This window comes from Phyllobates terribilis, unplaced genomic scaffold (assembly GCF_046119375.1).
Source record: "Phyllobates terribilis strain yellow unplaced genomic scaffold, ASM4611937v1 Scaffold_512__1_contigs__length_1264483, whole genome shotgun sequence".
NCBI classification, from domain to species: domain Eukaryota; kingdom Metazoa; phylum Chordata; class Amphibia; order Anura; family Dendrobatidae; genus Phyllobates; species Phyllobates terribilis.
Genome location: NW_027363272.1, coordinates 77032 through 103289, shown reverse-complemented (window position 1 = coordinate 103289; position 26258 = coordinate 77032). Strand labels below are relative to the sequence as shown.

At 50.2% G+C, this 26258-nt stretch overlaps 1 pseudogene; it reads left to right on the top strand.

Annotated features, from left to right (window-relative positions):
* On the top strand, positions 1-26258 carry LOC141231526 (armadillo repeat-containing protein 1-like; annotated as a pseudogene).

Genomic DNA, 26258 nt, shown 5'->3' with positions numbered 1-26258 from the left:
TGTGAAAATCCTAATCACTGTAAAAGACCGAGGAGTGAGCTAGGTATGATGGTGAGCCTGGAGAACATTAAGAACAGGTAAACTCATTGCGTGTAATGCTGGGGCTGAGCTTGTGTACAGCTGTCGTGAAGTATTAGCTGGTAGTAGTGGTGTCCGTACAAAGTGAGTGTACATCCAGCAGAAATGCTGTCACTGTAATGCCCTGGATGTCTGGGCACATGGGCCTGTGTTTTTGGGTAGTCCTCACTGCATTGTATGCCTTGGCATATGTATCCTTGTTTGGACAACTCTCTCTGTAGCCAGTCTTTTGATGATCTTCATATTTTTCATACAAATTGTCATGAATTAAATGTAGTCCACCATTAGCTCTAGTGTGTGCACTAGACAAGCGGGTGTTGTGTATCTAGAACAATTTTCCATTTTGTAATATTTAAAGGGGTCTTCCATTTTCAGGAAAGTTGTCCTTACACGCAATTTATTGTAATAAAAACGAACTGTATTATGCATCCTCGAAGGGTCCAGTGCTGAGTGCTGCTTCTCCGGGTGTCTGTCATTGTCTGCAGTGCCGTCATCACGTCGGCAGCGCTGAAGCCAATCAGTGACCTCAGCGGCTTTGTCCTTGTAGACAGCATGAGCCGCTGACCTTACTGATTTCCTGCAGCGTTGTCGTCGTGATGTCAGTGCTCCAAATAATAAAATAAGAGCCATGGTGAAGACTCAGCAGTAAGTAAAGCACAGTTTCTTTGTTTCACAACAAATTGCACCTTGGGACACAACTTTCCTGAAAAAAAACAGCCAGACAAATATTAATAAACTCTTTAATGTTTATTAAAGGGGTTGTCTCAAATTTGCAAGTTAATATTGCAAAGTGCTTGTAAAATCAGGGCAACTTTGCAATTTACTTATACTTTCCTCTTTGTTAAGAACAGATGGATTTTTCCTTCTAGTTTACAGCTTATCGCCTAGGTTATTGTCCACTTCTGCAGTGGCCGATTTCCTAGGCTGCACTGATGGCGGCTTTTCCAATGCGGAAAGTGTGTTTTTTGGGTGAGCTGCTCAGTCATGCCGCTGGAAAGAACCGTCAGTCTTCAGAAGAGCACTGCTCCCTAGGAAGCTAGGAGGCTGAGAGGTGGCGCACTCCTGAAGAAAGAGGATGATACAACCCCTTTAATCAGTACTTTTTATAGTGACCTTTTCCAGAACAAGATGACAACAGAGCTCTCCTGTGATATATGGATAAATTCTATTTTTTTTCAGTGACATGAATAATCGTAGCAAAGTACTCGCCCATCAGATTCACGTGTCATTAGGTGTGCCAGGTCACTTGCATACACCAGAAACCAAGAACAAGCAAAACAACCTACAGTTCTTCATTCCAAGTGCAAACAAAAGAGCCAAAACCATAACACTCCACATCCATGGACTTGATAATCTGGTAACGGTCATCTGTTTGATATTGCCATACTGCACACAGAACTTATTATAGCCTCGATCCACTTTTTAAAAGGGCGTCCAAGATTTTTTTTTTTTAAAGAATGGCTTAAAATATCTCTCTATTCAGGTAAATATTAAGCTACAAAATTCCGCCTAATTTATTTTGTTTAATTTTTTTTTTTTTTGCAGGAAGAAGTGAGCACTATGGACTTTCAGGATAGGAAATACCTATGTTAAGAAACATTATTAAAGGTGAAAGGTGTCATCAGCTTTACATTTCAGACACCAATCAGAAGGTGCACTGTGCGAGTGAAGCCAGACCTGGTCACAGAGGTAGGAGAAAATGAAAAAATATTTTAACTTGGGATTGCTGTTTTGTGGAGAAAAAAAATTACACTGCTGTCGCACCAATTTTCATAAAACAGAGTGTGGTGGGTTTTAGTGGGAGGGATTGATGTAAATTGTAGCGGAAATTTGAGTCAGTTCATAAATGTTGGAGATTGTGTTGGCGCATCTGCAGCACAAGATGTGCCAAATTTATTATGAGGCATATACCATATTTTTCGGACTATAAGACGCACCCCAAATTTTGGGGTGGAATATAGAAAAAAATATATTTTTATAAGATGGGGGTCCGTTTTATAGTCTGAATAGGTACAGTATCTTATCTGGGGGGCAGTGGAGCGAAGGTCACAGGAGGCAGGGTCCTTCAGGAATCCGGTGCTCCAGCAGCGGGGAGTTGCGGTGGAGCTGGATTGCAGGGCCCTCTGTGGCGCCCCTGAGGGTTCAGTCGCCACAGAGTTACTGCGCCTCACCCAGAGGTGTGGTATCTCCTTCTCTCAGGTAAGGATGGAGTACTGCCCGGGACCCCAACACCTGCACTCAACACCACACTACTCCAGGCCGGCTGGAAGGGCCTTATGCACTTGTTTTGCTTCCCCGTCCCTGGCTGGAGAAGGGGGAACCAAAGAGAGGGGGAACCATGTAGTGGATGTGGGTGGAGGACGTAGTTCAGGGGAGCACTTTAGGAAGATATAAAAAGGGAAGCCATCTTAGAAACAGCGTTCAGTTCAGTCGGAGAGGAAGCAAGAAAGAGGAGGGGAGCAGAGTCTCTTCAGGAGCTCTGCTCCATAGTGGGGTCTAGTAAGGAAGGCCCAGGAGGGGAGCAGAGGAGTAAGGCTCCAGTAAGGAAAGGGATTCCAGGGGTATGGAAGGAGCAGGAGGCCACCCGTACACCCGAATCTGCCAGGTGTCAGAGGGATCAGGCCGCAAGAAGGGAACCGGTCCCTGGACTGGCCGAGTACTCCACGTCTCAGCCAGAAAACCGGAGGCTTCTGCACTTCCAAGGTGCAGTTGCCATACTCTCATCTAAGCCACCGAAAAGGGCACCAAGTAGGTCTGGGATCTCAGAGTACCCGTTCGGGACTTTGTTTGCGAGGTGCAGGGCAGGAGGGAGAAGACAAAGCGCGGGAAGTCGGTCAAGAAAGGAACATACAAAAATGGGGTCCCGTTAAGCGCTTCTCATATACTAGAGAGAGTGCTGAACCCCTGTCTGGCAAACGCAGTGCGACGCGGGAGGCTGACACCCGTACAGTGTACCTGAGGAACCTAAAAAGAACTGTGAGTAAACTCGGATGACTGCACTCCACTGCCTTTGTCAGTTATTTTCGCTGCGCCATCTCTCCTGCACTACAACCCCCAGCATTACCATCAACCCTGCACTGCCCTGCAGCAGAAGAGTTGGCTGGGGCCCGGTGGCTGGCTGGGGCCCGGTCCATGGCTGGGGCCCGATCCATGTCTGGGGCCCGGTCCATAGCTGGGGGCCTGGCTGAGGCCCGGTCCATGGCTGGGGGCCTGGCTGAGACCCGGTCCATGGCTGGGGGCCTGGCTGAGGCCCGGGGCTTGGCGATCGGGCGTGGCTGCGCGCCACTGAGGCCTGCCTGGGGACCGGTGGTGGTGGCAGCGGCAGCAAAGGAGGAGGAGGTGAGATGCTGCGAGTTTCTGTCTGGGAGAAGGTGCGGGATGAACTGGGTGCAGGCAGTGTCTAGCTGCGGGCTTGGGCAGGTGAGCGGCGCAGGTTTCCGGTGTGTGCGGCCATCTTCCTGAAGCTGCTATCTACATGAAAATGGCTGCCCGAGCTTCAAGTCAGCGCATGCGCCGGCTCGGGCGGCCATTTTCCTGCGGATCACAGCTTCAGGAAGATGACCGTGCACACTGGAAACCTGTGCCGCTCACCGGCCCAAAGCCAGACACTTCCCGTATCCAGTCCAAACCGCGTCTGCCCCCAGCCAGACACCCGCAGCATCTCACCTCTTTTGCTGCCACCACCACCACCGGGTTCTTGAAGGAGGGAGGCCCCGCTATCTCGCTCCACCACCACCGCAGGTAAGCAGCGTTTGGAACATAAGTCGCACCCCCCATTTTCCTCCCAAATTTGGGGGGGAAAAGTGCGTCTTATGGTCTGAAAAATACGGTACATCTGAGTAAGCTTGATGCTTGTTAATCCAGTAAGCAAGCTTCTGTTTAAAGGGGTTCTCCTCCAAGAACGTAATAAAATGGCCCCGTCACATAATTTAAATGCAACCCTTTCTACTCGTCAGGACTGGCTGCACTCTGAAAAAAACACTGCTTCTGAGACCTGTGTGTCAACTGACAGAAGCTGTATCGTACGCACACATACTTACATGATCTGAGGGGAAGCCTGTGACTGAAGAAGAAGAAAATCTTCTCTTCAGCTGACTGAGCACAGATGACTGAGACTGCATACGAATATCCTTTGTATTCAGTCAGCCAAGAAGATTTCTTTTTTCTTTCTATTCTCTTCTCTCGATTTCTTCGCTCTTCCTGACATGTGACTAGGACATGCTGTGTTTGAATTGTTATTGCGATTTCATTACATTCCTGGAGCACCCCTTTAACAACCTAGTCTATGAAACTTCACTCAACTTTTTTTTTTTTTTTCTCCTCGCCAAAATTGGAAAAAAAAATAACCTGTCAAAACAGGATGCCTATCCTTTCGCTGTACCTTTTATTGTGCAAAGTAAATGATCCATCTGGAGCTTGCTCTTGTAGCCTTTATCATGTGTCCTGTTTCATCTGGTTTTAAAAGTAAATCTGACAAAAAGTACTTTTTAAAAGGGTGCAAGAAATTAACTGGATTTTCCTAGAAAGGGTTCACAGATAGAATAGTGTTAGTTACGGAAGCTGTCTTGTCCAGTGTTGCTATTAACCTGCAGCTATAGGGTTAATCTTCAGGTTAATATTGTTATGAAGGTTCCCTGCCATAGTGCTGAAAGTGCTTGCCTAGGAGAAAATGTAACTTTATTTCTCCCAGGAGCCTGGGACTTTCAGTCATGCAGGTGTATTAGTAGAAATGAGTCACTGCTCACAGCACTGAGAGGAGTGGCTGTGTCCAGGCCCCAGCACTGACTGACTGCTAGCTTTGCACTGATGCATTGCTGAATACGGGGATATGCCATCTCTCTTAATGCTGTGAGTAGTGACTGTAATTGTTCCAGTAACGCCTGTGACGCGCCCCCTGGGCCGTGTGTGGAGGAATACCCGGAGCCGGGTCTCTGTGTGATGCTAGGGGTTGTAGTCTCCGTGGCGGAGACCCGGTCCCGTGGCTCAGGGTAGTCAAACCAGTGGCGGATCTGTTTACTTGGTTTTGTAATGTTTAAATGTCCGACTACGCCACCCATGGATTGCGGTCACTGAAAACCGCCGCTGCGGGGCAGACCGCTGAGGCTGATGTTGTGTGCGCAGCAGAGGGTAGTATAACTCCCCACGGGAGGAGTATAGCCTCAGGGCAGCGTGTGTAGATGGTGAGGGTTGTGGTACATGGGCGCAGCAGAAATGACTCCGTGCAGTGCAGTTCAGGGTCTTTACTGTTGGTAAGGAAGGAGGCCCTGCCGGGAGTACTGGCTAACATTAGAGGCCTGGTCAGTCTGTGAGCAAACAAGAGTCCCCCTGGCCAGGTGGAGGTGTAGGCCTTCCCGTCTGACTGCACTCTTCCTGGCTACCCTGCTGTAGTCGTGTAGTAGCCCACGTCCCTGAGTGTACCGTGTGGTGCTCACCCGTAGGGCTGGTGACTTGGGTCTTTGGTGCCTTCCGCTCCTCGATGGCGGTGCCGGTCCCTTGCGCGTGACTTAGCCTCCGGGCTTTCTATGGCCAGAGGACCTGAAATCCCCTGCCAGGTGGTTTCTGCTGCTGGGTGTAGAATCCCCACAGCCTCGGACTCCGGTGTCCGGTTCTCTGCGTCTTCTGCCAGGACGAGCTCCGCGTCTCCAGTCCCTGGTCTTCAGCTACTGGCTCCTACAGAGCTCCTTGCTGCTGCTCTGTCCCTCTCTCTGGACTAGACTAGACTAACCCCGCCCTAGCTCCAGTTTATAAAGGGCAGGTTCCTTCCCTCCCTGGACTGAGGCAGGAGGTGTGGCATGCAATAATGCTCCTGACCAGGAAAACCCATGCTCGCTCTCAGACATGGTATTTCTACCACTGTGGCAACCAGACCCCTGGGGTACCACATTCCCCCCTAGTAAATTTTAGTACTCCGAGACTAAACACATTTATAACAACATATATAAGCAATAACACAACAACATATGTACAAGGAGTTCAGTTTTTATAGGTCACGGCGCTTCCGTAACCAGGTGTCCATGTCACCAAAGATGCATTTTGAGGGACCCGTCCCAAACCCTCCTCGTAGGCCCTGGGGTGGCTACAGGGCATAGATGATCCGGCGTTGGACCACATCTTCAGCCACCTCCACGGGTTTTTGTTCTGTGGTCTGGCACAAAGGGGGCACTTAACAGGTGCAACTATTTACAAGGTACAGATCCGGTTATTCATTGTCTATAACCTGTCAGTCCATAAACCCTGTCAGGTAACTAGAGAAACATAATTAGTATTCGGGTAACAAACATAAAACATTTTAACATTTGCAAAATACAGGTATTTATCATTTCTTTTTCTAGATTCTCCAGCAAGCGGGCCTCTGACCTCTAGTGCTCCTGGTTGACCTACGTAACACACTATCTGGTGGTGTTCTTTCTGGGTCCCCTATTTCCACCCCTTGTGTAGTGGGCTCGCTAGTGTCTGCACTACAGGTGTTTGGGGATGTTACGGGTAGGCTGGGCAGCTTTCTGCATACTCTTTGGCATACCACGGGCACGGCAGGCTCACTACTAGCAGAGGGTTGATTCTCCTGGGCTGCTGGTATGGAATCTTCTTCCTCCGGGGCCGGTTGCTCTCCCAACACTACTTGCTCTTCTGTAGGCCCTTGAGGGGCTGGCTGAAGAAAGGTAAGGACGGGTACCACAATAGCGTTGTTAATCTGTGTCCAGGACCGGGGAAATTCTCCGAGTACTGTACTGACCATTTCTTCCCTTTCCTCTGCGGGTTGAGGGCTATCTTGGTCTTCATCAGTGCTTTGCAGCTGCTCGGGACACTTCTTCAGGTGGTCTCTGGAGACAGTGGCTGTGGTCTCTCCTCCATCCTTACTGGTAATGCACACTTTCGGATTTTCATGACTTGAGGGCAGTACTGTGTACAGGTCTTTCTCCCACTGGTCATCCAACTTATGGAGCCGCTTTTTCCTCTTCAAGACCTGCTCTCCAGGCACCAGGGGAGCAGCGGGAGGATGCTGGTTGTAAGTCCTCTCTTGCCTTTCTCTTGCTTGAGACAGACTTCTCTCAACACTCTCCTGCACTTTCCGGTACTGCTGCTGCCGTTCTGTATCCCAGTCTGCCTCTGGCGAGGTGTCCTCAGGTGTCAGGACTCCCATATCCAGGTCAATAGGCAGCTTACCAGGTCTTGCTCTCATTAGGTAAGCCGGGGTGCAGTTGGTGGAATTTACTAGGATGTGGTTATACAAGTCCACCAGATCAGGCAGTTTTTCAGGCCACAGACTGCGTTCTTCCAGGGGCAACGTTTTCAGCAAGTCTATCACCACCTGGTTCATCTTCTCACACAATCCATTGGTTTGGGGGTAATAGGGCATTGTCCTTATCTTCTTGCAGCCATAGAGGTTGCAGAACTCCTGGAAGACCTCCGCTTCGAAGGCTGGACCTTGGTCAGTCAACACTTGCTCCGGATACCCGTGTGGACGGCAGAAGTGCTGCTGGAAGGCTCTGGCTGCTGTTTGAGCTGTTAAGTCCTTGACAGGGACCACCACCAGGAACCGGGAGTAGTGGTCTACGATGGTGAGGGCGTAGACGTACCCGGACCTACTTGGAGCCAGCTTCACATGGACCAGGGCTACCAGTTCTAGTGGCTGCTTGGTAATGATGGACTGCAGGGGAGTCTTCTGGCTGGCATGGTCCTTTCTTCTCAGGTTGCACGGGCCGCAGTCTCTGCACCATCTATCTTGCCCCTCTCATGCCTACCCAGAAGAACCGTTCACGCAACAGGAACTCCAACTTCTTCCATCCAAAGTGCCCTGCTCCGTCGTGGTATGCCTCCAGGACCATAGCCGCGTCTCGTCTCCGGACCACTACCTGCCAGGTCAGCTCATGTGTCCGGGAGTTGACAATCCTCCGGCACAGCTTCCCCTTGTAGAGAAACAGTTTACTCTTCTCCTTCCACAGCTGTTTGGTTTCTTCCGGAGCGTCTGGGTCAAGGCGGGCACCAGCCTGTGTCAGCATCTCTTTTACCAGGTGGACGGCTGGGTCACTGTCTTGCGTCTCCTCCCAGCTGTAGTGGGGTAAGGGATTGAACGTGGCAGAGTGCCTGTCCCTTACACGGTGGGAATACTGGGTAATCCCACGACGGTGGAACGCAGGGAGTTCAATCTCTTCCAGTTCTTCTGGATCTTCCACCCATCCGGCAAGTTCAGCATCCTGGACAGGGCGTCTGCGTTCGCATTTGTGCGTCCCGCCCGGTATTTGATGGTGAACTCATAGTTGGGTAGGCGGGCCACCCATCTCTGCTCCAGGGCACCAAGTTTTGCAGTGTCCAGGTGTGTCAACGGGTTGTTGTCCATGTACACGGTGAACTTGGAAGAGGCAAGGTAATGTTTAAAGCGCTCTGTCACTGCCCATACCACCGCGAGGAACTCTAGCTTGAAGGAGCTGTAATTTTCAGGATTCCTTTCTGCTGGCATAAGCGATTAGCCGTTCTCTGCCCTGTTGCATCTGGGATAGTACGGCTCCCAGCCCCACGTTACTGGCGTCTGTGTGGAGGATGAAAGGCTGGCCGTAATCAGGGTAAGCCAGGACCTCATCCTCCGTGAGGGCCATCTTCAGCTGGCGGAAAGACTCCTCTTCCCGCTTGTCCCACCTGAAGGGCGGCTTCTGATTCTTGGTCTTTGACTGACTCAACAGGAGATCTTGCATAGGGGCTGCCATCTTGGTGAACCCGGAGATGAATCTTTGGTAGTAGCCTACCAACCCGAGGAACTGCCGCACTTCCTTTATGCTGGAGGGTTTTGGCCAGTCCTTAATCACTGTGATCTTATCAGGGTCTGGAGCTACTACGTCAGCACTCACCACATGTCCCAGGTACTGTACCTTTGGTTTCAGTAGATGACACTTGGAGGGTTTCACCTTTAGGCCGTAGCCTGCCAGGGCATCAAACACCTCTGCCAGGTGTTTCAGATGGTCCTCATATGTTTTGGAATACACGATGACATCGTCTAGGTAGAGCAGGACCGTCTCAAAATTCCTGTGCCCTAGGCAGCACTCCATCAGCCGCTGGAAGGCTCCTGGTGCGCTGCAGAGCCCGAACGGCATACAGTTGAATTCGCTGAGACCCATCGGGGTGGTGAACGCGGTCTTCTCCTTGTCAGCCTCTGCTACAGGAACCTGCCAGTACACGCTAGTAAGATCCAAAGTGGAGAAGAAGTTAGCAGACTTTAATGCAGCTAAAGATTCCTCTATCCTAGGTAATGGGTACGCATCTTTGTGTGTGATATGGTTGACCTTTCTGTAATCGACACACATTCTCATAGTGCCATCTTTCTTTTTCACAAGAACTAGTGGAGCTGCCCAGGGGCTACAGCTGTCCCTGATTAACCCAGCCTCCTTCATTTCTCGCAACATTCCCTTGGCATTCTGATAGTGTGCAGGGGGTACAGGTCGGTATCTTTCCTTTATGGGTGGATGGTCTCCCGTGGGGATGTGATGTTCTACCCCCTTTACTTGCCCAAAGTCTAGCGAGTGTTTGCTAAAGACCCTTTCGTACTCCTGCACCACCTGGTAGACTCCCTGTTTTTGGTGTGAGGGAGTGGAGTTGGTGCCCACATGCAGCTTCTGACACCAGTCCTCCATTTGTTTCTTGGAGCCGTTACCCTCCTCTGGTTGAGATGGAGGCAAGGGTTCCACGGCCGTTTTGGTTAACAGTGAACAATTTGGCTAGTGTGGCATACCGGGGCAAGTATACTTCTCTTTCCCCAATGTTTAGGATGCGGACGGGTACCCCCCCATGGGGTACATCGACCACCCCCCGTGCTGTCAAAATGGTGGGCCTACTGTCTGAGTAGACAGGTTCTACCATGGCTTGGTAGTCCCTTTCTCTTAACCCGATTGCAGTCCGGCACCAGATCACCATCTCACTCTTTGGGGGCATGGCGATAGGGAACGGGTCGCTCATCCTAACACTACCAATCTCACCACCAGACAGTTCTACCTGTTGCCTTTTCATCAGGGCTCTGATCTCTTTTTGTAAGACACGCTGCTGGCTGGAGCTGGCGTTCATCGCAACCTGCTGTAATGTGACAGTTATCTCTACAAGACAATTTTCAGTAACATTAGTACCCAAGGTTATCTTAGGGTGGCTTTCACGACGGTCAATGTCCACAATAATCAGTCCTTGCGCTGGCAGTCCAACTTTACCAATTTTTATGGTCACGTCCTTGAATCCCACCTACGGTACGGGCTGACCATTGCTGGCGATGATGCTCAAATCGTCATCTGGGTAGCGGGTAATATCCGAGTCATTCCAGTACCGCTTAAAGAGCACATAGGGGATGGTGGTTACTTGTGACCCGGTGTCCAGTAGTGCACTCATAGGGATGCCATCCAGCACCACGGGTAAAACCGGTCGTCCCCCTACGTACTTATCACGCCAGCTCGATGGGCCTGAAGATCTTATGCCTGGGGGTCGGCCCTCTGCCCCATGTTGGGCCCGTTTAAATGACAGTACCTTGCCATATGTCCTGGTTGGTTGCAGCGGCGGCAGATGGGTTGTCCGTCCTGGTCGTAGCGGTTGCTTGGCCTTCCTCTGGATGATGGGATCCTCCTCCATCGACTCCAAGGGACGTCCTCCGGACTGGAAGCCGGCTGGATCTTTCCTGGGGAAGACACCTGTAAAGACTGCACAGTTCTGGTTAGCGCGGCAACGCTTTTGGTCAGTTCTTGGACCTGATGGTGCAGGTCTGCAGCCCGGGTTTTGTCCAAAGCCTGTGCATCAGCTCCCACAGGCTCTGCAGACAAGGGCGCCGCCTCCTGGTGGTAGGTGATAGCAGGGCGCCTGTGGGTTACAGAGCCACCTGGTGCCGGTTCTCGGAGCACCCAGATGGCCCTGTCTTTAAACTGCGCAAAGTCTAAATCAGGGTTCTGGAGGGAAATAACACGCAACTGGGTTCGGTGGGCGCTGGACAGTAGACCCTCAATGAACTGTTCAGTCAACAGCTTATCCTCATTCTGCACACTGTCAGGGTCTGCCTGCTTAATGGCTCTCAGGGCCTCCTGCAAATTGAAAGCTTAGTCCCGTATACTGTCTTGTGCCCGCTGCTTGCATCCATAAAATTTTAACTTGATCTCTGCTGAGGTGCGGGTATCAAAAGTGTCCTTTAGACGGGCCAGTATTTCCTTTACAGTCCCCTTTCCCCTGGCTGACCAGGACTTTACTTCTCTTTGGGCTGCCCCGATTAACTGACCTGTCAGGATGCTCACTTTTTGTTCCTCTGACAGGGGGTATACTTTGAATAGGCTATACAGTCTTTCTTTAAAGTCACTCAGGGTATGCGACTCCCCTGAGTACTGGGGTAACCATGCCGCTCCTGGGATATACGGCATCGTGAAAGGCATCACTGCGGCAGCAGCCGCGCTGGCGGTGGGAGCTCCCTCCATTCCTGGTGTCTTCCTCCCCCCTACTTAACCGTGGCCTACCTTTCGTTGCTTTTTCTCTGTAGGCCGCGGCTCCGCAGTCGATCGTCGGGGGTCGAGGACCTTGCGTCGCGCGCTGGTGACGTCGGCGTCCGCGGGGCTCCTTCCAGGACCTTGCACAGCGTCAGTGCGTAAGGTGGGGCTTCAGCTCTCGCGCGCTTTTGGTGTCCACACCCCACTTCTTCCAGCGCGGCGTCCCGGAAATGGCGCCCAATGGCGGGAAAATGGCTGCGGATGGTGGGAAAATGGTTGCGGATGGCGGGAAACTTCACCACGGTAAGTATCACAGTCTTTCTTCAGGCACGCAGTACCCGGTGGTTGCAGGCACAAAATCCTGCTGACTACGCCAAAGTTGACGCGCCCCCTGGGCCGTGTGTGGGGGAATACCCGGAGCCGGGTCTCTGTGTGATGCTAGGGGTTGTAGTCTCCGTGGCGGCGACCCGGTCCCGTGGCTCAGGGTGGTCAAACCAGTGGCGGATCTGTTAACTTGGTTTTGTAATGTTTAAATGTCCGACTATGCCACCCATGGATTGCGGTCACTGAAAACCGCCGCTGCGGGGCAGACAGCTGAGGCTGATGTTGTGTGCGCAGCAAAGGGTAGTATAACTCCCCACGGGAGGAGTATAGCCTCAGGGCAGCGTGTGTAGATGGTGAGGGTTGTGGTACATGGGCGCAGCAGAAATGACTCAGAGTCCGTGCAGTGCAGTTCAGGGTCTTTACTGTTGGTAAGGAAGAAGGCCCTGCCGGGAGTACTGGCTAACATTAGAGGCCTGGTCACTCTGTGAGCGAACAAGAGTCCCCCTGGCCAGGTGGAGGTGTAGGCCTTCCCATCTGACTGCACTCTTCCTGGCTACCCTGCTGTAGTCGTGTAGTAGCCCACATCCCTGAGTGTACCGTGTGGTGCTCACCCGTATGGCTGGTGACTTGGGGCCTTTGTTGACTTCCGCTCCTCGATGGCGGTGCCTGTCCCTTGCGTGTGACTTAGCGTCTGGCCTTTCTATGGCCAGAGGACCTGAAATCCCCTGCCAGGTGGTTTCTGCTGCTGGGTGTAGAATCCCCACAGCCTCGGACTCCGGTGTCCGGTTCTCTGCGTCTTCTGCCAGGACGAGCTCCGCGGCTCCAGTCCCTGGTCTTCAGCTCCTGGCTCCTACAGAGCTCCTTGCTGCTGCTCTGTCCCTCTCTCTGGACTAGACTAGACTAACCCCGCCCCAGCTCCAGTTTATAAAGGGCAGGTTCCTCCCCTCCCTGGACTGGGGCAGGAGGTGTGGCATGCAATAATGTTCCTGACCAGGAAAACCCATGCTCGCTCTCAGACAAGGTATTTCTACCACTGCGGCAACCAGACCCCTGGGGTGCCATACCTGCATGACTGAAAGTCGCCAGTATCGGGGAGAAATAAAGTTCATATTCTCCTGGGAGACTCGCCGCCGCTGGGCACCTGCTAACCTGCAGGTTAATAGCATTATTCGACCTGACAGACAAAGAAAACCTGATCTTCCAATAGGTTTTTTTTTTCTATCTAGATCTATTTTTTATTAAATAAACACTTCTAGAAATATGTATTAATAACTATGTAGAGAAAGAAAGTGGGGTTTAGGGGTGCTGGTGGATATAGTCAGTATTACTTGCAGCAAGAAGTGAGGGGCACCATATACCCCATAGGTAATGGATCATTGGTCCTCCCTGCTCTCCGTCTTCAACTTCGGTCACGTGACCACCTAAGACCTGAAGCTACACAGGTCCTTATACACAGACGCCCCTCTACTTCCGGACGCTGCATGCTGATGCCGGAGTCTCCGGCCTGGACTCCGACATCCACCAGCTCCTGCCTCGCTCTGCCAGCAGTACACCTCTGCACTGCATCAGGAGGAAAGCCGCAACACCACGGATCAATAACTACTTAAGGTACCGCACTGCCTCACCAATGTTTTCAAGACAGCTGCCTATATAGGAACTTCCGCCTATGGTACACACTATAGAGCCAAAAGGCTCTCTGGACACTACAGGGAATTCTTATGCCTAATTCTAAAACTGAATAGCCAACCAACGTTTGTACCTCAGACTAACAGGAACAGGAATCCTGCAGCCAAAATATACCGGCCAACCAGCCCCCCTAGTATAATTAAATTTACCACCTAAACCAGCCAGTGGTAATTTTATTCTATATTTTATAAACTATATAACATCAGTACGAGGGATAAATATACTCTTACTAATTAACTCACTTCAAGTCCCTACAGATTAACACAGTGAAATTGTGGACTAAACTGTGACCGAAGTAGTCATACTTACCATAGAACAAGCCGTTGGGTAGAACTGAACCAAATAGAGTTCACCTAATCAATCATCATTTCTTTACTGGTAACGTATTTTACCCTATCGCAATTTGTGTATTATATGTTTTGTCAGGTACATGTCTATTTGTCCAGATCATACCTAATGTTACCATTTAGTCCCCACAGTAAACTACCTCTCTAGCCATACAAACACAAGTGGCTCCCCGGAACACCAGGATCAATAATCAAAACCCACTCTTCAGCCAACTAAAACAGGTAATTATCTAGATTTACTGTGTGGCGCCCTGCTGCGCATTGGTGCCACAGAACCCAGAAGGGTGCATGGATGGACTTCTCCACAAGAGGCCTTCACACATTCACACATCTCCACCCTACCACCTCACACCAGCAGAGGGAGCCCGTTAGGGATATATATATAGGGAGGGTGGAGCCAGGCAGCTCAGTTTGTGTTTTAGTCTGAAGTGAGTTCAGACAGGTCCTACTCAGACACAGAGAGGGACAGAGCTCAGAGTTGAGCTGAGAGCGTGCTGACGCTCAGAGAGCAGCGAAGAGGCAGCACGCTGGCTGCTGTGCTTAGGCAAGCCAAGGCCTACAGCACGTGTGAAGGCCTAGTGAGGGCCCTGAGTGGCCGAAGGCGAGAGGAGAAGGAAGAAGTAGTGAGGGGGCAGAGGAGCATACCAGGCTCACCCCGATATATATACCGGACACCGTCTCCGCGCCTACAGGGACCCTTTACACCCAGTAGGAACCACCGGAACCCCTGGAGGACTACAGTTCCCAGGTTCACCAAACGCTGATTACAGTACCAGGGCTAGGAGTCACGGAGGCCCCAGCATCCAAGGAGAGTGATCTCCAAGAGAAGGCCCTACCACCAGGTCAGCAGGTGCAAAGAGAGACAGTAACCAAGCTAGGCCTAGCTCCAGGCAGGTCAGAAGCTTAGCGAGTAAAGCCACGGATCAGGAGGCCCTATACCCGCTCACTGGGGAGAGTCCAAAAGTGCGCCCTTCGCCCGGAGTACCCTGGACCGTGCCTGCACCATCACCAGTAAAGGTACTGAAGCTTACCCCCGTGTGAGTGTCCGTCTTTCCTCCGGGACCGTCCTGCCGTCTGTCCCCTGCACCACCATCCATTACACCCAACGCTGCCCTGGAGCTATCTCTACTTGTGGAGAGCCACACCATCCCTGCTGCCATCACACCAGCTCCAGAGGACTGCTCCGCAGCGGCGACACCCCTTAGCTGCATTCCACAGGTGGCATCACGAACACTTTCCCAAATCCCCTATAAACTATTCCCCCTTTTACTGACCGCCCTGGGTCACGGACCGGGCAAGCTACCGTGATATTCTCCCAGCAACCAGAGGCCCGGCTGCCGAGTACCCCACAGCCCAGGGGGCGCGTCAATTGTACTAAGATAAAAGAGGGGCCAAACAACGTCCCTTAATCCAGTTGTTTTTTCCCTTTCAGCTGGTCGCCCTGTATACAGCTGACCAGAGACGCCTACCTACTCTCAAATAGAACATACACACCACCTAATTGTGCTCCAGGTATATACGGTCCACTTCCTCAAAAGGTAACCTGATAACTCATCTGAAGCAGCATATTATAGCAATTGTATATACCCTTCACAAGTATCCACACGCCTTGGATCACTCAGAAAGACCCACTAAAGTGAACCTCAACCCTCAATACAGTGGTACCTCATATTCTCAACAGCAAAAAATTCCCCAGCCAAGATTCCCCTTCCCTCCCCTCTGCCCATGCAATTTATCATCCCTATCTATGAATTTTAATTATTGCTTTCTATGAATTTTTACTTCTAAATTGAATAAACCGCTTTTATCAACCAATCCTCTTGTATCTTTCCTGAACTCAGTACACTAGCGCAGTAGTCCTTTAACAAATGTATGAATAACTGGCTTGCGCACACTTGACTCTGCCCACTTACCAAGAGTCATACACCATGTACAGTAGTCGGATTAATAGAAATATAGCACAATGCAGAGTTATGGGACTTGTTTTATGCAGCATGGAGATATGTCAGAAGAGCGGACAGCTAGCTGTAAACGACATGATACTGTCTTGTCGAATTCAGATTCTCATTGTTCTGCCATGTGGAAATAATGGTATCCTTCAAAAAGCAGGTGCGTTATGAATACAAAACACTTAAAGTGAACCTGTAATAAAAAGAAAATGCAATGCGATCTGAGCGCACCAGGTTATAGAGAAGGAGGAGATGAGCAGAATGATATGTGATTTTGTGAGAAAAGATTCAGTATAACCTGTGATTTATTCATTTATTTATAGCTCTGCTCTCTCTGGGACTTCCGGTCCAGTGGGCGGTCCTATCAGTGACTGACAGTTATTTCTCTATGCACACTTATACACAGATAGCTGTCAGTTATTGATAGCCCCGCCCACTGGACCATACATGCCAGAAAGAGCAGAGTATTAAATGATGAAAACACAGGTTATACCTAGTCTTTTCTCACAGCACTATACATCAATCTGCTGAGCTCCTCCTGCTTTATAACATGATGCCTGCAGATTATACTGCATTTTCATGGTGACAGGTTTACTTTAAGGTATGTGCACAGAGAGTTTCATTTGTATAGTAAAACAACTTGCTGTTCATATGTTCAGTCTTTTGAACACGTTTTTCCTCTTCAGGTTTTAAAAAACACCTGGTGGGAAACAAAGTGCATCTCACTTCTTTGTAAGCGTTTCCTGATGGAAATCACTCCAAACTAAGCGCTATCCAATCAAAAGACTGCAAAACTTAGGAAAATACCTCTGCCGAAATGATTCAAAGCTGCTACAAGAAAATAATCTACGCGTTGTTTGGCGAGTGTTTCAACACGTTACAGATACTCCATGTGCACATAGCCTTACTCTACCAATTGATCAGTTTAATTACAGAAATTAACATTGTGTTATTTGTGCACATTTTAGCAAGCAAGAAAAGGAAGCTCTGACAAGAGGCACAGTCGGTCTGCTAGCTAGTTCTATGCATTCAGCAAACAAAGATGGAAAAGTCATGGAATTATGACAATCACAGGATGGATAGATATGTTACTAGCACATGTTGACAAAATGGAAGCAAATTTTTCAAAACCGCTCGATTTATTCAGCATGGAGTATGAGTGCCACATGCAGAAATACAATTACACACCTCAGCTGCTATCAGGGTAGTTATTAATGGTTGTCTAAGAAATGTTCTGTTACGCTGAATACACTTAGGCACTCAAATCATCAAGATCCGCTGCTGGCAGCTCCCTTTGTAATAGACAATGACATCCCAGATGTGATCGATGGAAGACATTTCCAGAGACCCTGCAGGCCATTGCAGCATGTTTAGGCCTCATAGGTTTCTCAAAATGGCATGAGCAGCATGGGTCTTGGTGATGTCCTGTCCATTGTTTAATTTGCATATCATTAACATATCTGTCAATCCTGTGATTTCCATAATTCTACGACTATTCCTTCTTAGTGTTGCAATTTCAGTGTTGGGGAGTGTATATTCTAGTGGGGTATGTCTTCTTACGTAATATTTCAGCTTCTACAGATCTGAAGTGTGTTAGGAAGTCGTCATGGTTACAGTAATCTTCTTACAACATTTGTCATTTTCTTTTTGCACCCTCTCCCCATGAATGTGACTCGCCCAGGGGGATATGGGAGAACTCGGTACCCGGGCATTTACCTTCGTTGTAGGATGTCATGACAGTCGGCTCCCGGGCCCGTACTCTGGGGTCTCTCTTGAAAAGGGGCTTTGTCACTTGATAGAACGGTTAGCAGTTTTGTCTTGTGACGCCACCTGTGGTTTCTGGTAATAGGTAACCAGCGCTGCTGCAGACCTCTGGGGCGGTTGACAAGGCAGCTGAGTTGGAACGGCTCCCCACTGGTGGAGCGGGCCCCAGGGCAGTGTGGAGGAAGGGATGCAGGTGAGAGGGGGCCAGGTCGGATCAGGGGGAATGACGGACACGCACACAGGAGATTCACTTTGGTACCTTCCCTGCTGTAAATAACAGGTTCGATCCAGGGTACTCGGTAGGAAGGGTGCACTTCTGGACTCTCCCCAGTGAGCGGGTATAAGGCCTCCTGGTCTGTTTCTTCCTCTCTCTAAGCTCCTGGCCAGCCTGCAACTGGGCCTAGCTTCTATGCTGTTTCACTCTCTCACCTGTCGGCTTGGTAGTAGGACTTTCTTCTGGCTACCACGATCCCTGGACGCTGGGGCCTTCGTGGTTCCTAGTCCTGTAAATGGATTTAGCATCAGGTCGACCAGTACTTGTAGTCCTCCTGGTATGCCGGTAATCCCTACTGGGTGTAGAGGACCCTGTAGGTGCGGACCCGGTGTCCAGTTTGTATTCTGGGGTGAGCCTATGATGCTCCTCTGCCCCCTAGTCACTTCTCTCTGCTTTGCCTCCGGCCACACTCGGGGCCCCCTCAGCCTTCAGCACGTACTGTAGGCCTTGGCTTGCCTCAGCACAGCAGCCAGAGTGCTGCTTCTTCACTGATCTCCTAGCGTCAGCACACTCTCACTACCTAACTCCACCCTCCAGTATATATATCCCTAACAGGGCTCCCTCTGGTGGTATGAGGTGGAATGGTGGAGGTGTCTGTATGTAGTGAGGGCCTCTTGTGGAGAAGTCCGTCCATGCACCCTTTTTGGTCCTGTGGTACCTGTGAACAGCAGGGTGCCACGTTCCCCCCTAGTAAAATTCAGTACTCCTTGACTGAAGCATTTTGTAACAGGTTACAACAATAACAATTATAATAACAATAATATATTTTCTTAAAGTTACAGTGAGTTCCATAAAACAGGTGTCCATCTCACGGATAAAGATGGAAATCGAGCAGCATGAGGGACCTGTCCGAAAACCCTCAACATAGGCCCTGGGCGTGGCTGCAGGGCATAGGTGATCCGACGTTGGACCACGTCTTCCGCCACGCCAAACGGGTATTTGTTCAGTGGTCATCTGTTGCATACAATCAATAAGGGCACTTTAATAAGTGCAACTATTTACATGACAGTTTTTGGCTGCTCACAGTCCTCAGCCTACAAGTCTTTATACCCTTATGGGTAACTGGGCAACACACATATATAACTTTTTCAGTTCACACAATAAATAATAGTAGGCAATACCCAACTGGGTAACTATTTACACTTTAGGCATTTTGTATTTTAATCCCTAAACCTGGCATGGATTTGGCCTTATGTGCTGCATTTGGATCTTCGTAGCACTGGAGTGATACTGGTGTCTGTGTATGCACTATCTGCTAACCTATCAGATTTACATGTGGGTAAGTTATAGAAATGCCTCAATCTCTCTATAGGACTGGCAAGTGCACTGTTTACTGGGCCTTCAGGCTCTGCTTCAACTGGTGACCCTCCTCTTACTGGGGACTCTTCCTGTTCCTGAGCAGGTTCTTCTAGGGCGCTTACAGGTTCTACTTGTGGTGGAGGTTCTTCTGGTTGCTGATAGAAGTGTATCACTGGTATGATAACTGCTCCATCAAGTTGAGGAGAGTCCACAGGGAAGTCTCCTAGAACTGTATGAATTACATCTTCCTTGGGCTCTTCCAATGCTAGTGTGGCGCCCCTGAGGGTTCAGTCGCCACAGAGGTACTGCACCTCACCCAGAGATGTGGTGTCTCCTTCTCTCAGGTAAGGAGGGAGTGCTGCCCGGAACCCCAACACCCGCATTCAACACTACACTGCTCCAGGCCGGCTGGAAGGGCAAGATGCACTGTGTTCTGCTGAGCCCTGTCCTTGGATGGAGTGGGGTGAACCAAAGAGAGAGGGTACCAGTAGTGGGTGTAGGTGGAGGATGCAGAACAGTGGAGCACTTATAGAGGAGGTGTATATAAAGGGGGGCCATCTTAGAAAGAGTTAGTTAGTTAGTTAGTTAGTTAGTGAGTGTGGACTCAGTGAAAGGAGAAGAGGGGAGCAGAGTCTCTTCAGGAGCTCTGCTCCATGAGTGGGGCCTAGTAAGAAGAGGCCCAGGAGGGGAGCAGAGGAGGAAGGCTCCGGTAACAGAAGGGATCCCAGGGGGTATGGTGAGTGCAGGACGTCACCCGTACGCCCGAATCTGCCAAGTGTTAGAGGGATCAGGCCACAAGAAGGGAACCGGTCCCTGGACCAGCAGTGTTACTCTAGGTCTCGGCTGGAAAACCGGAGGCTTCTGCACTTCCATGGTGCAGTTGCCACAGTCTCAACCTAGTCACTGTGAAGGGCATCAAGTAGGTACGGGAACTCCAGGTTGCCCAGAAGGACTTCAGAGCACCCGATCGGGACTGTGTGTGGGGAAGCTCAGGGCAGGAGGGAGAAGACCCAGCGCGGGAAGTCGGTCTAGTAAGGAACATAAAGAAAGCGGGGTTCCGTGAAGCGTTCCTGATATACTTGAGAAAGTGCTGAACCCCTTGTCTGGTAGATGCAGTGCGACGCAAGAGGCTGACACCCGTACAGTGTACCTGAGGAACTTAAACAGAACTGTGAGTAAACTCGGATGACTGCACTCCACTGTCTCAGTCAGTTATTTTTGCTGCGCCATCTCTCCTGCACCTCTAGCCCCAGCATCACCACCATCAATACTACACTGCCCTGGGGCCCGCTCCACCTGTGGGGAGCCGTTCCAACCCAGCTGCTCTAACAACCGCCCCAGAGGTCTGAAGCAGCGCTGGTACCTATTACCAGAAACCACAGGTGGCATGACGAACACTTCCTAAGAACTACAAATCCCATATAAAAATATTTTCCTTCCCCTTTTTGTTGACCGCCCTGGGCCACGGACCGGGCCGCCGCCACTGTGACATTTCCCTTCCCCAGCATCTATAGGCCCGGCACCGAGTGACCCACAGCCCTGGGGGCACGTCACTATAAGAGGTACTTCTTCCCCCTGTGTCTTCAGTAGACCTGGGCACAATTTCAAGTGGTATCTTGAAACTGTTGCGGTTGTCTAACCTCCATTTTTGCTGATCAGGCAGGTTTTGCTGTTGTCAAATCTGCAATTTAACACAGTGTAGGGCTCTCTTTCCCACTGGTCATCGAGCTTGTGACCTCTTCTCTTCCGCTTTAGCACTATTTCTCCAGGTGCCAAGGGTTCTGCTGGTGCATGCTTATTGTACTGTTCTTCTTGCCTTTCCCTTACTCTGTTTAGACTGTCTTCGACACAGGCCTGTACTTTCCTGTACTGCTCTTGCCGACTTGTGTCCCAGTCTTCAGTGGACATATCTGGAGTAGGTTCTACCACTCCGAGTTCCAGGTTCATGGGCAATTTTCCAGGTCTTGCTCTCATGAGTAGAACTCACAGGTATGTGGTTATACAGGTCTACCAGGTCAGGTAGTTTATCTGGCCACTGGTTCCTCTCTTCCAAAGGTAAGATTTTCAACAGGTCTATGTTGTTCATTTTCTCGCACATACCGTTGGTTTGAGGGTGATACGGCGTAGCCCTGATCTTCTTACATCCATACAGGTGACAGAATTCTTTAAATAGCTCGACTTCAAAAAGGCAGGGCCTTGATCTGTGAGCTCCTTTCCAGATATCCATGGGGTCTGCAGAAGTAGGCTTGGAACGTTCTTGCTGCAGTTTCTGCTGTCAGATCCTTGACAGGGGCTACCACCAGGAACCCGGAATAGTGATCCACCATAGTCAGTGCATAGGAATAGCCTTATCTGCTGGGTGTCAGTTTGACGTGATCCAGAGCGACAATCTCCAGTGGTTGGGTTGTTTTGATGGACTGCAAGGGTGCTTTCTGGCCGCCGTAGTCTTTCCTTCTGAGGCTACAGGGTCCACAATTCCGGCACCACCTTTCTATGGAGCTCCGCATTCCAACCCAATAGAACCGGTCCTTCAGCAGGGTTTCCAGCTTCTTCCAGCCAAAGTGACCTGCTTGATCCTGGTAGGCCTCTAACACCATCTGGATGTCTGTCCTGGGTACTACAATCTGCCACGCCATTTCATGGGTTCTGGGGTTGACATACCTTCTGCACAGCTTCTCTCTGTAGATGAACAGCCGGCTTCTCTCATTCCACAGTTGTTTGGCTTGTGGAGGAGCATCCTTCTCCAGGTGAGTACCTTCTTGGGTTATCAGTCCTTTGATGAGGCTGACAACCGGGTCACTGTCCTGGGTTTCCTTCCAGTTGTGATGAGGTAAAGGGTTTAGTGTCTTACCACGACATCTTCTGGAGGCGCGCTGCTCGTGGACCATTCCATTTCTGTGGAAAGCAGGTAGTTCAATTTCTTCGAGATCCTCCACTTCATCCTCGGTGTCTGACTGGTGGGGTATTCTTGACAAGGCATCAGCATTGGTGTTCTTGTGACCTGCCCGGTACTTGATTGTGAACTGGTAATTCGACAATCTGGCCACCCAACGCTGTTCCATGGCTCCCAACCTGGCTGTTTCCAGGTGTGTCAAGGGGTTGTTGTCAGTAAAGGCTGTAAATTTAGTTGAGGCTAGGTAATGCTTGAATCTTTCAGTGATAGCCCAGACCAAGGCCAGGAACTCCAGCTTGAAGGAACTGTAATTCTCCGGGTTCCTCTCAGTAGGGCGAACCTTCCTGGTGGCATAGGCAATTACCTTTTATCTGCCGTTTTGCTTCTGGAATAGCACAGCTCCCAGTCCCTCGTTGCTGGCGTTGGTGTACAACAGGAAAGGTTGGCTGTAGTCAGGGAAAGCCAGGATTTCTTCACCAGTTAGGATCTCCTTCATCACTGCAAAGGATTCAGCCTGTTCCTTGCCCCACTGGAATGGGGGACTTTTACCTCTCTTGGACTGTCCTACTAGGAGATCTTGTAAAGGTGCTGCCTTTTTGGTGTAGTCCTTTATGAACCTCCTGTAGTACCCGACCAGTTCCAGAAACTGACGTACTTCCTTGATGTTTCTCGGTTCAGGCCACTTCTGGATGGCAGTGACCTTCTCCGGGTCTGGTGCTACTCCCTCTGAGCTGACTATGTGCCCCAGGTACTGAACCTTCCGTTTGAGCAAGTGGCACTTGGAAGGCTTTAGTTTCATCCCATACCGGGACAATGCTTCAAATACCTCCACCAGGTGCTTCAGATGGTCTTCATACGTCTTTGAGTACACGATAACGTCATCCAGGTATATCAGCACTGTCTCGAAATTCCGGTGTCCTAAGCAACACTCCATCAACCTCTGGAACGTTCCAGGGGCGTTGCAGAGTTCAAACGGCAAACTGTTGAACTCACATAATCCCATAGAGGTGGTGAAAGCTGTCTTCTCCCGGTCTTCCTCAGCAACAGAGACTTGCCAGTACCCACTAGTGAGATCCAATGTGGAAAAGTAATTGGCAGATTTTAGTGCCGCCAGGGATTCCTCTATACAGGGCAAAGGGTATGCATCTTTATGTGTTATTCAATTAATTTGCCTGTAATCTACACACATCCTCATGATACCATCCTTCTTCCTGACCAGGACCAGGGGAGCTGCCCAGGGGCTACAGCTATCCCTTACCACCCCTGCCCTTTTCATGTCATGCAACATTTCTTTCGCTTTCAGGTAATGCGCTGGTGGTATGAGTCTGTAATGCTCCTTGATGGGTGGATGATTACCTGTGGGTAGGTGGTGTTGTACCCCTTTGACCCTTCCAAAATCAATTGAGTGTTTACTAAACACCTGTTCATATTCCTGAACCACCCTGTAGACACCGTGTTTTTGATGGACAGGAGTGGCGTCAGTTCCAACATGGAGCTGCTGACACCATTCCTCCAGCTGAGCTTTGGAGTCATTGTCCTCCACCGTGTCTGGTGGGGTCAAGGGTTCCACTGTGTGTATAGCATCATTATTCACAGTATACAATCTGGCAACAGTGGAGTATCGTGGCAATTTGACTTCTTCCTCCCCCCCATAGTTTAGGAGGCGTACGGGCACCCTTCCATTGTGCACATCAACTACCCCTCTAGCAGTTAGGTCTGTGTTCTGAGTTAACGGGCTCTACTACCGCCTGGTAGTTCTGTCCCCTGAGGCCTATTGCTGCCCTACACCAAATCAGCATTTCACTTAGCGGGGGAATCACAATGGGTATCGGGTCTGTCACCCGTACAATACCAATATCACCACCTGTTAGTTTTACCTGTTGCTGGTACAGGAGGGCTCAAATTTCTTTCTGGAGCACCTTCCTCTTCCCTGGTTTGGCAGTGTCAGCCATCTGTTGGAGTAAGAACAACACTTCTCCCAAACAATTACCAACAACATTTGTACCAAGTATCATATATAAGTCTGTATCGCCAGGGTTAGACTCTACTACAATCAGTCCTTGGTCCTTTAGTTCTGCTCTTCCCATCTTCACTGTCACGTCCTTAACCCCGACTAGGCTAAGAGGAAGGCCATTGGAGGCATACACAGAGAGGTTTGGGTTTGGCGGGTGGAGTTAATCTATGGACCAGTACCTTTTGTAGAGGACATCAGGTATGATGGTTACCTGTGATGCGGTGTCCAGTAGGGCAGGTGTTGCGATGCTGTCCAGCACAATGGACAGGAAAGGTCTTCCTCCCACGAACCGGTTGTACCAGCTTGATGGGCCTGGTCGGTCTACTCGTGGGTGTCGGCCCTCGGCCCCAGGGTTTGCCCGTTTAAATTACAGGTCCATGCGGGGTGGCCTGCCTTGTGGCAACAGTAGCAGACGAATTCTCTTGGAGGGCGACGTTGATCGTTGGTCCTCCCCCGGGGTGGTGTTGTCCTCCTTCTTCTCCTCATCCAGGGGACATCCTCAGGGCTGTCGGCGAGTAGGATCCTTCCATCCGTCTCGGGCTCTGTCTGTAGCTGCAGGGCGCTCAGGACAGTGGTCAGAGTTTTACTTAACTGACGCACTTCAGAGCGCAGACTGTCCAGCTCGCAAGGGATGCAGGTGAGAGGGGGCCAGGTCGGATCACGGGGAATGACGGACACGCACACAGGAGATTCACTTTGTACCTTTACTGGTGTAAATAACAGGTACGGTCCAGGGTACTCCGTAGGAAGGGTGCACTTCTGGACTCTCCCCAGTGAGCGGGTATAAGGCCTCCTGGTCTGTTTCTTCCTCTCTCTAAGCTCCTGGCCAGCCTGCAACTGGGCCTAGCTTCTATGCTGTTTCACTCTCTCACCTGTCGGCTTGGTAGTAGGACTTTCTTCTGGCTACCACGATCCCTGGACGCTGGGGCCTTCGTGGTTCCTAGTCCTGTAAATGGATTTAGCGTCAGGTCGACCAGTACTTGTAGTCCTCCTGGTATGCCGGTAATCCCTACTGGGTGTAGAGGACCCTGTAGGTGCGGACCCGGTGTCCAGTTTGTATTCTGGGGTGAGCCTATGATGCTCCTCTGCCCCCTTATCACTTCTCTCTGCTTTGCCTCCGGCCACACTCGGGGCCCCCTCAGGCTTCAGCACGTGCTGTAGGCCTTGGCTTGCCTCAGCACAGCAGCCAGCGTGCTGCTTCTTCGCTGATCTCCTAGCGTCAGCACACTCTGACTACCTAACTCCACCCTCCAGTATATATATCCCTAACAGGGCTCCCTCTGGTGGTATGAGGTGGAATGGTGGAGGTGTCTGTATGTATTGAGGGCCTCTTGAGGAGAAGTCCGTCCATGCGCCCTTTTGGGTCCTGTGGTACCTGTGAACAGCAGGGTGCCACAAATGTAGATGGATTACACAATTGTTCTTGTTCACAATGTTTAACCTCGGCAATCGCAGAAACAAAAGTTCTGAAGGCACAGCAGGTGATCAAGAATGACTATGGTAAAGAGGTACGCTCAAACACATTTTTAGCTGATGGTTTGGTATCTAAAACAGTTAGGCTTGGGCTAGCCAGCAACTCTGCTCACATAGCCAAAAACATTTGTGCAACTTACTGTTGTGCTGTTTTAGAGATGTGGTTTGACTGACAAAAACCACAGGCAGGTTGCCATAAGATCGCATGTGACTTCTGCTTTAGTTCATTTGCTTGGTCTGGTACCTGGACACCGAAAGAACCTGTTGCTCTAGTAAAACCAGAGTGAGTGTTCCCATGTGTGATCGTTGTCTTCTGTGCTCCATTTGCGTAGGTTTATGTACCGCTGCTAACTACGAACAATCAAGTGGAAAAGAGCCAGTGCTTGCCAGACTATTTGCTGGAAGAGGAAAGTCCTCAGAAAGATCTAGAAAAAGCTCTAGCTCATCCAGCGGCAAAGGATGAGATCCAAGGAAGCTGGTTATTATTTATTGGTGACGTACAGGAAACGTTCAACTGTGTTACTACCCGGAGAACTGTGTACATATCGTCCTATATGTATTTTATATGTGATCTCCTTACAGATGAACAGAACACTAGAAGTTTCCTTATCTTTCCATTCATTTTTAACAAGAGACTACCTGAATCTGAGATACACAACAGGGTCCTCCTTAGTATTCTTATAGCTAGAAGATTCTTGGAAATTAGTGGTAGCATTCTGTAA